Genomic DNA, 10,995 nt, shown 5'->3' with positions numbered 1-10,995 from the left:
TGGCCATGTTTGGGACCCGATAGCTCCCCCGTTTTAGGTCATATGGGCCCCAAACTTTGCATGCATACTCCCAAGACCCTCGACTACATGGAGCCGAAAAAAGTGAATCAATACCATCTATGGTTCAGGAAATATGACCGTTTCAAGTTGAGCTCCAATTGAACCAACTTTTGAACTTTGAACTCCCATTACTGGGGAACCTTCCATACTGGTGCACCATCGAGCTGCGAGTGGACCCCCACCTCGGCACCCCCTCCCCCTGAGGGGGGAGGGGGTGCCGAGGTGAGGGGGCATGCCAGATAGATCTCTGGTCAGCTTGAAGCAAAATGGGATCAAAGTGACTGACTTTGAGCTCCTGTTTCTGGAGAACCACGTGGTGAAAACCAGCCCAAACTTTGCACACTTGTAGGGGAGACTCTTTAGCACCTATGGTGCAAATTTGGAGCCCCTATAACCTAAGGCCGACCTGTACTGACTCCCCAAAGATGGTACCCCTAGGACATCTAATTTTTACATTGGTGCCTATGTGAAAACTGGCCATGTTTGGGACCCGATAGCTCCCCCGTTTTAGGTCATATGGGCCCCAAACTTTGCATGCATACTCCCAAGACCCTCGACTACATGGAGCCGAAAAAAGTGAATCAATACCATCTATGGTTCAGGAAATATGACCGTTTCAAGTTGAGCTCCAATTGAACCAACTTTTGAACTTTGAACTCCCATTACTGGGGAACCTTCCATACTGGTGCACCATCGAGCTGCGAGTGGACCCCCACCTCGGCACCCCCTCCCCCTGAGGGGGGAGGGGGTGCCGAGGTGAGGGGGCATGCCAGATAGATCTCTGGTCAGCTTGAAGCAAAATGTGATCAAAGTGACTGACTTTGAGCTCCTGTTTCTGGAGAACCACGTGGTGAAAACCAGCCCAAACTTTGCACACTTGTAGGGGAGACTCTTTAGCACCTATGGTGCAAATTTGGAGCCCCTATAACCTAAGGCCGACCTGTACTGACTCCCCAAAGATGGTACCCCTAGGACATCTAATTTTTACATTGATGCCTATGTGAAAACTGGCCATGTTTGGGACCCGATAGCTCCCCCGTTTTAGGTCCTATGGGTCCCAAACTTTGCATGCATACTCCCAAGACCCTCGACTACATGGAGCCGAAAAAAGTGAATCAATACCATCTATGGTTCAGGAAATATGACCGTTTCAAGTTGAGCTCCAATTGAACCAACTTTTGAACTTTGAACTCCCATTACTGGGGAACCTTCCATACTGGTGCACCATCGAGCTGCGAGTGGACCCCCACCTCGGCACCCCCTCCCCCTGAGGGGGGAGGGGGTGCCGAGGTGAGGGGGCATGCCAGATAGATCTCTGGTCAGCTTGAAGCAAAATGTGATCAAAGTGACTGACTTTGAGCTCCTGTTTCTGGAGAACCACGTGGTGAAAACCAGCCCAAACTTTGCACACTTGTAGGGGAGACTCTTTAGCACCTATGGTGCAAATTTGGAGCCCCTATAACCTAAGGCCGACCTGTACTGACTCCCCAAAGATGGTACCCCTAGGACATCTAATTTTTACATTGGTGCCTATGTGAAAACTGGCCATGTTTGGGACCCGATAGCTCCCCCGTTTTAGGTCCTATGGGCCCCAAACTTTGCATGCATACTCCCAAGACCCTTGACTACATGGAGCCGAAAAAAGTGAATCAATACCATCTATGGTTCAGGAAATATGACCGTTTCAAGTTGAGCTCCAATTGAACCAACTTTTGAACTTTGAACTCCCATTACTGGGGAACCTTCCATACTGGTGCACCATCGAGCTGCGAGTGGACCCCCACTGGTGCCGAGGTGAGGGGGCATGCCAGATCTCTGGTCAGCTTGAAGCAAAATGGGATCAAAGTGACTGACTTTGAGCTCCTGTTTCTGGAGAACCACGTGGTGAAAACCAGCCCAAACTTTGCACACTTGTAGGGGAGACTCTTTAGCACCTATGGTGCAAATTTGGAGACCCTATAACCTAAGGCCGACCTGTACTGACTCCCCAAAGATGGTACCCCTAGGACATCTAATTTTTACATTGGTGCCTATGTGAAAACTGGCCATGTTTGGGACCCGATAGCTCCCCCGTTTTAGGTCCTATGGGCCCCAAACTTTGCATGCATACTCCCAAGACCCTCGACTACATGGAGCCGAAAAAAGTGAATCAATACCATCTATGGTTCAGGAAATATGACCGTTTCAAGTTGAGCTCCAATTGAACCAACTTTTGAACTTTGAACTCCCATTACTGGGGAACCTTCCATACTGGTGCACCATCGAGCTGCGAGTGGACCCCCACCTCGGCACCCCCTCCCCCTGAGGGGGGAGGGGGTGCCGAGGTGAGGGGGCATGCCAGATAGATCTCTGGTCAGCTTGAAGCAAAATGTGATCAAAGTGACTGACTTTGAGCTCCTGTTTCTGGAGAACCACGTGGTGAAAACCAGCCCAAACTTTGCACACTTGTAGGGGAGACTCTTTAGCACCTATGGTGCAAATTTGGAGCCCCTATAACCTAAGGCCGACCTGTACTGACTCCCCAAAGATGGTACCCCTAGGACATCTAATTTTTACATTGGTGCCTATGTGAAAACTGGCCATGTTTGGGACCCGATAGCTCCCCCGTTTTAGGTCCTATGGGCCCCAAACTTTGCATGCATACTCCCAAGACCCTCGACTACATGGAGCCGAAAAAAGTGAATCAATACCATCTATGGTTCAGGAAATATGACCGTTTCAAGTTGAGCTCCAATTGAACCAACTTTTGAACTTTGAACTCCCATTACTGGGGAACCTTCCATACTGGTGCACCATCGAGCTGCGAGTGGACCCCCACCTCGGCACCCCCTCCCCCTGAGGGGGGAGGGGGTGCCGAGGTGAGGGGGCATGCCAGATAGATCTCTGGTCAGCTTGAAGCAAAATGTGATCAAAGTGACTGACTTTGAGCTCCTGTTTCTGGAGAACCACGTGGTGAAAACCAGCCCAAACTTTGCACACTTGTAGGGGAGACTCTTTAGCACCTATGGTGCAAATTTGGAGCCCCTATAACCTAAGGCCGACCTGTACTGACTCCCCAAAGATGGTACCCCTAGGACATCTAATTTTTACATTGGTGCCTATGTGAAAACTGGCCATGTTTGGGACCCGATAGCTCCCCCGTTTTAGGTCCTATGGGCCCCAAACTTGGCATGCATACTCCCAAGACCCTCGACTACATGGAGCCGAAAAAAGTGAATCAATACCATCTATGGTTCAGGAAATATGACCGTTTCAAGTTGAGCTCCAATTGAACCAACTTTTGAACTTTGAACTCCCATTACTGGGGAACCTTCCATACTGGTGCACCATCGAGCTGCGAGTGGACCCCCACTGGTGCCGAGGTGAGGGGGCATGCCAGATCTCTGGTCAGCTTGAAGCAAAATGGGATCAAAGTGACTGACTTTGAGCTCCTGTTTCTGGAGAACCACGTGGTGAAAACCAGCCCAAACTTTGCACACTTGTAGGGGAGACTCTTTAGCACATATGGTGCAAATTTGGAGCCCCTATAACCTAAGGCCGACCTGTACTGACTCCCCAAAGATGGTACCCCTAGGACATCTAATTTTTACATTGGTGCCTATGTGAAAACTGGCCATGTTTGGGACCCGATAGCTCCCCCGTTTTAGGTCCTATGGGCCCCAAACTTTGCATGCATACTCCCAAGACCCTCGACTACATGGAGCCGAAAAAAGTGAATCAATACCATCTATGGTTCAGGAAATATGACCGTTTCAAGTTGAGCTCCAATTGAACCAACTTTTGAACTTTGAACTCCCATTACTGGGGAACCTTCCATACTGGTGCACCATCGAGCTGCGAGTGGACCCCCACTGGTGCCGAGGTGAGGGGGCATGCCAGATCTCTGGTCAGCTTGAAGCAAAATGGGATCAAAGTGACTGACTTTGAGCTCCTGTTTCTGGAGAACCACGTGGTGAAAACCAGCCCAAACTTTGCACACTTGTAGGGGAGACTCTTTAGCACCTATGGTGCAAATTTGGAGCCCCTATAACCTAAGGCCGACCTGTACTGACTCCCCAAAGATGGTACCCCTAGGACATCTAATTTTTACATTGGTGCCTATGTGAAAACTGGCCATGTTTGGGACCCGATAGCTCCCCCGTTTTAGGTCCTATGGGCCCCAAACTTTGCATGCATACTCCCAAGACCCTCGACTACATGGAGCCGAAAAAAGTGAATCAATACCATCTATGGTTCAGGAAATATGACCGTTTCAAGTTGAGCTCCAATTGAACCAACTTTTGAACTCCCATTACTGGGAAACCTTCCATACTGGTGCACCATCGAGCTGCGATTGGACCCCCACCTCGGCACCCCCTCCCCCTGAGGGGGGAGGTGGTGCCGAGGTGAGGGGGCATGCCAGATAGATCTCTGGTCAGCTTGAAGCAAAATGTGATCAAAGTGACTGACTTTGAGCTCCTGTTTCTGGAGAACCACGTGGTGAAAACCCTCGACTACATGGAGCCGAAAAAAGTGAATCAATACCATCTATGGTTCAGGAAATATGACCGTTTCAAGTTGAGCTCCAATTGAACCAACTTTTGAACTTTGAACTCCCATTACTGGGGAACCTTCCATACTGGTGCACCATCGAGCTGCGAGTGGACCCCCACCTCGGCACCCCCTCCCCCTGAGGGGGGAGGGGGTGCCGAGGTGAGGGGGCATGCCAGATAGATCTCTGGTCAGCTTGAAGCAAAATGTGATCAAAGTGACTGACTTTGAGCTCCTGTTTCTGGAGAACCACGTGGTGAAAACCAGCCCAAACTTTGCACACTTGTAGGGGAGACTCTTTAGCACCTATGGTGCAAATTTGGAGCCCCTATAACCTAAGGCCGACCTGTACTGACTCCCCAAAGATGGTACCCCTAGGACATCTAATTTTTACATTGGTGCCTATGTGAAAACTGGCCATGTTTGGGACCCGATAGCTCCCCCGTTTTAGGTCCTATGGGCCCCAAACTTGGCATGCATACTCCCAAGACCCTCGACTACATGGAGCCGAAAAAAGTGAATCAATACCATCTATGGTTCAGGAAATATGACCGTTTCAAGTTGAGCTCCAATTGAACCAACTTTTGAACTTTGAACTCCCATTACTGGGGAACCTTCCATACTGGTGCACCATCGAGCTGCGAGTGGACCCCCACCTCGGCACCCCCTCCCCCTGAGGGGGGAGGGGGTGCCGAGGTGAGGGGGCATGCCAGATAGATCTCTGGTCAGCTTGAAGCAAAATGTGATCAAAGTGACTGACTTTGAGCTCCTGTTTCTGGAGAACCACGTGGTGAAAACCAGCCCAATCTTTGCACACTTGTAGGGGAGACTCTTTAGCACCTATGGTGCAAATTTGGAGCCCCTATAACCTAAGGCCGACCTGTACTGACTCCCCAAAGATGGTACCCCTAGGACATCTAATTTTTACATTGGTGCCTATGTGAAAACTGGCCATGTTTGGGACCCGATAGCTCCCCCGTTTTAGGTCCTATGGGCCCCAAACTTGGCATGCATACTCCCAAGACCCTCGACTACATGGAGCCGAAAAAAGTGAATCAATACCATCTATGGTTCAGGAAATATGACCGTTTCAAGTTGAGCTCCAATTGAACCAACTTTTGAACTTTGAACTCCCATTACTGGGGAACCTTCCATACTGGTGCACCATCGAGCTGCGAGTGGACCCCCACCTCGGCACCCCCTCCCCCTGAGGGGGGAGGGGGTGCCGAGGTGAGGGGGCATGCCAGATAGATCTCTGGTCAGCTTGAAGCAAAATGTGATCAAAGTGACTGACTTTGAGCTCCTGTTTCTGGAGAACCACGTGGTGAAAACCAGCCCAAACTTTGCACACTTGTAGGGGAGACTCTTTAGCACCTATGGTGCAAATTTGGAGCCCCTATAACCTAAGGCCGACCTGTACTGACTCCCCAAAGATGGTACCCCTAGGACATCTAATTTTTACATTGGTGCCTATGTGAAAACTGGCCATGTTTGGGACCCGATAGCTCCCCCGTTTTAGGTCCTATGGGCCCCAAACTTTGCATGCATACTCCCAAGACCCTTGACTACATGGAGCCGAAAAAAGTGAATCAATACCATCTATGGTTCAGGAAATATGACCGTTTCAAGTTGAGCTCCAATTGAACCAACTTTTGAACTTTGAACTCCCATTACTGGGGAACCTTCCATACTGGTGCACCATCGAGCTGCGAGTGGACCCCCACTGGTGCCGAGGTGAGGGGGCATGCCAGATCTCTGGTCAGCTTGAAGCAAAATGGGATCAAAGTGACTGACTTTGAGCTCCTGTTTCTGGAGAACCACGTGGTGAAAACCAGCCCAAACTTTGCACACTTGTAGGGGAGACTCTTTAGCACCTATGGTGCAAATTTGGAGACCCTATAACCTAAGGCCGACCTGTACTGACTCCCCAAAGATGGTACCCCTAGGACATCTAATTTTTACATTGGTGCCTATGTGAAAACTGGCCATGTTTGGGACCCGATAGCTCCCCCGTTTTAGGTCCTATGGGCCCCAAACTTTGCATGCATACTCCCAAGACCCTCGACTACATGGAGCCGAAAAAAGTGAATCAATACCATCTATGGTTCAGGAAATATGACCGTTTCAAGTTGAGCTCCAATTGAACCAACTTTTGAACTTTGAACTCCCATTACTGGGGAACCTTCCATACTGGTGCACCATCGAGCTGCGAGTGGACCCCCACCTCGGCACCCCCTCCCCCTGAGGGGGGAGGGGGTGCCGAGGTGAGGGGGCATGCCAGATAGATCTCTGGTCAGCTTGAAGCAAAATGTGATCAAAGTGACTGACTTTGAGCTCCTGTTTCTGGAGAACCACGTGGTGAAAACCAGCCCAAACTTTGCACACTTGTAGGGGAGACTCTTTAGCACCTATGGTGCAAATTTGGAGCCCCTATAACCTAAGGCCGACCTGTACTGACTCCCCAAAGATGGTACCCCTAGGACATCTAATTTTTACATTGGTGCCTATGTGAAAACTGGCCATGTTTGGGACCCGATAGCTCCCCCGTTTTAGGTCCTATGGGCCCCAAACTTTGCATGCATACTCCCAAGACCCTCGACTACATGGAGCCGAAAAAAGTGAATCAATACCATCTATGGTTCAGGAAATATGACCGTTTCAAGTTGAGCTCCAATTGAACCAACTTTTGAACTTTGAACTCCCATTACTGGGGAACCTTCCATACTGGTGCACCATCGAGCTGCGAGTGGACCCCCACCTCGGCACCCCCTCCCCCTGAGGGGGGAGGGGGTGCCGAGGTGAGGGGGCATGCCAGATAGATCTCTGGTCAGCTTGAAGCAAAATGTGATCAAAGTGACTGACTTTGAGCTCCTGTTTCTGGAGAACCACGTGGTGAAAACCAGCCCAAACTTTGCACACTTGTAGGGGAGACTCTTTAGCACCTATGGTGCAAATTTGGAGCCCCTATAACCTAAGGCCGACCTGTACTGACTCCCCAAAGATGGTACCCCTAGGACATCTAATTTTTACATTGGTGCCTATGTGAAAACTGGCCATGTTTGGGACCCGATAGCTCCCCCGTTTTAGGTCCTATGGGCCCCAAACTTGGCATGCATACTCCCAAGACCCTCGACTACATGGAGCCGAAAAAAGTGAATCAATACCATCTATGGTTCAGGAAATATGACCGTTTCAAGTTGAGCTCCAATTGAACCAACTTTTGAACTTTGAACTCCCATTACTGGGGAACCTTCCATACTGGTGCACCATCGAGCTGCGAGTGGACCCCCACTGGTGCCGAGGTGAGGGGGCATGCCAGATCTCTGGTCAGCTTGAAGCAAAATGGGATCAAAGTGACTGACTTTGAGCTCCTGTTTCTGGAGAACCACGTGGTGAAAACCAGCCCAAACTTTGCACACTTGTAGGGGAGACTCTTTAGCACATATGGTGCAAATTTGGAGCCCCTATAACCTAAGGCCGACCTGTACTGACTCCCCAAAGATGGTACCCCTAGGACATCTAATTTTTACATTGGTGCCTATGTGAAAACTGGCCATGTTTGGGACCCGATAGCTCCCCCGTTTTAGGTCCTATGGGCCCCAAACTTTGCATGCATACTCCCAAGACCCTCGACTACATGGAGCCGAAAAAAGTGAATCAATACCATCTATGGTTCAGGAAATATGACCGTTTCAAGTTGAGCTCCAATTGAACCAACTTTTGAACTTTGAACTCCCATTACTGGGGAACCTTCCATACTGGTGCACCATCGAGCTGCGAGTGGACCCCCACTGGTGCCGAGGTGAGGGGGCATGCCAGATCTCTGGTCAGCTTGAAGCAAAATGGGATCAAAGTGACTGACTTTGAGCTCCTGTTTCTGGAGAACCACGTGGTGAAAACCAGCCCAAACTTTGCACACTTGTAGGGGAGACTCTTTAGCACCTATGGTGCAAATTTGGAGCCCCTATAACCTAAGGCCGACCTGTACTGACTCCCCAAAGATGGTACCCCTAGGACATCTAATTTTTACATTGGTGCCTATGTGAAAACTGGCCATGTTTGGGACCCGATAGCTCCCCCGTTTTAGGTCATATGGGCCCCAAACTTTGCATGCATACTCCCAAGACCCTCGACTACATGGAGCCGAAAAAAGTGAATCAATACCATCTATGGTTCAGGAAATATGACCGTTTCAAGTTGAGCTCCAATTGAACCAACTTTTGAACTCCCATTACTGGGAAACCTTCCATACTGGTGCACCATCGAGCTGCGATTGGACCCCCACCTCGGCACCCCCTCCCCCTGAGGGGGGAGGTGGTGCCGAGGTGAGGGGGCATGCCAGATAGATCTCTGGTCAGCTTGAAGCAAAATGTGATCAAAGTGACTGACTTTGAGCTCCTGTTTCTGGAGAACCACGTGGTGAAAACCCTCGACTACATGGAGCCGAAAAAAGTGAATCAATACCATCTATGGTTCAGGAAATATGACCGTTTCAAGTTGAGCTCCAATTGAACCAACTTTTGAACTTTGAACTCCCATTACTGGGGAACCTTCCATACTGGTGCACCATCGAGCTGCGAGTGGACCCCCACCTCGGCACCCCCTCCCCCTGAGGGGGGAGGGGGTGCCGAGGTGAGGGGGCATGCCAGATAGATCTCTGGTCAGCTTGAAGCAAAATGTGATCAAAGTGACTGACTTTGAGCTCCTGTTTCTGGAGAACCACGTGGTGAAAACCAGCCCAAACTTTGCACACTTGTAGGGGAGACTCTTTAGCACCTATGGTGCAAATTTGGAGCCCCTATAACCTAAGGCCGACCTGTACTGACTCCCCAAAGATGGTACCCCTAGGACATCTAATTTTTACATTGGTGCCTATGTGAAAACTGGCCATGTTTGGGACCCGATAGCTCCCCCGTTTTAGGTCCTATGGGCCCCAAACTTTGCATGCATACTCCCAAGACCCTCGACTACATGGAGCCGAAAAAAGTGAATCAATACCATCTATGGTTCAGGAAATATGACCGTTTCAAGTTGAGCTCCAATTGAACTACCTTTTGAACTTTGAACTCCCATTACTGGGAAACCTTCCATACTGGTGCACCATCAAGCTGCGAGTGGACCCCCACCTCGGCACCCCCTCCCCCTGAGGGGGGAGGGGGTGCCGAGGTGAGGGGGCATGCCAGATAGATCTCTGGTCAGCTTGAAGCAAAATGTGATCAAAGTGACTGACTTTGAGCTCCTGTTTCTGGAGAACCACGTGGTGAAAACCAGCCCAAACTTTGTACACTTGTAGGGGAGACTCTTTAGCACCTATGGTGCAAATTTGGAGCCCCTATAACCTAAGGCCGACCTGTACTGACTCCCCAAAGATGGTACCCCTAGGACATCTAATTTTTACATTGGTGCCTATGTGAAAACTGGCCATGTTTGGGACCCGATAGCTCCCCCGTTTTAGGTCCTATGGGCCCCAAACTTTGCATGCATACTCCCAAGACCCTCGACTACATGGAGCCGAAAAAAGTGAATCAATACCATCTATGGTTCAGGAAATATGACCGTTTCAAGTTGAGCTCCAATTGAACCAACTTTTGAACTTTGAACTCCCATTACTGGGGAACCTTCCATACTGGTGCACCATCGAGCTGCGAGTGGACCCCCACCTCGGCACCCCCTCCCCCTGAGGGGGAAGGGGGTGCCGAGGTGAGGGGGCATGCCAGATAGATCTCTGGTCAGCTTGAAGCAAAATGTGATCAAAGTGACTGACTTTGAGCTCCTGTTTCTGGAGAACCACGTGGTGAAAACCAGCCCAAACTTTGCACACTTGTAGGGGAGACTCTTTAGCACCTATGGTGCAAATTTGGAGCCCCTATAACCTAAGGCCGACCTGTACTGACTCCCCAAAGATGGTACCCCTAGGACATCTAATTTTTACATTGGTGCCTATGTGAAAACTGGCCATGTTTGGGACCCGATAGCTCCCCCGTTTTAGGTCCTATGGGCCCCAAACTTTGCATGCATACTCCCAAGACCCTCGACTACATTGAGCCGAAAAAAGTGAATCAATACCATCTATGGTTCAGGAAATATGACCGTTTCAAGTTGAGCTCCAATTGAACCAACTTTTGAACTTTGAACTCCCATTACTGGGGAACCTTCCATACTGGTGCACCATCGAGCTGCGAGTGGACCCCCACCTTGGCACCCCCTCCGAGGTGCCGAGGTGAGGGGGCATGCCAGATAGATCTCTGGTCAGCTTGAAGCAAAATGTGATCAAAGTGACTGACTTTGAGCTCCTGTTTCTGGAGAACCACGTGGTGAAAACCAGCCCAAACTTTGCACACTTGTAGGGGAGACTCTTTAGCACCTATGGTGCAAATTTGGAGCCCCTATAACCTAAGGCCGACC

The sequence above is a fragment of the Lithobates pipiens genome, unplaced genomic scaffold (assembly GCF_037356315.1).
Source record: "Lithobates pipiens isolate NorthernLeopardFrog02 unplaced genomic scaffold, aLitPip1_a1.2 Scaffold_59, whole genome shotgun sequence".
In the NCBI taxonomy this organism is placed as follows: Eukaryota; Metazoa; Chordata; class Amphibia; order Anura; family Ranidae; genus Lithobates; species Lithobates pipiens.
Note: the sequence above shows the minus strand (reverse complement) of the source record.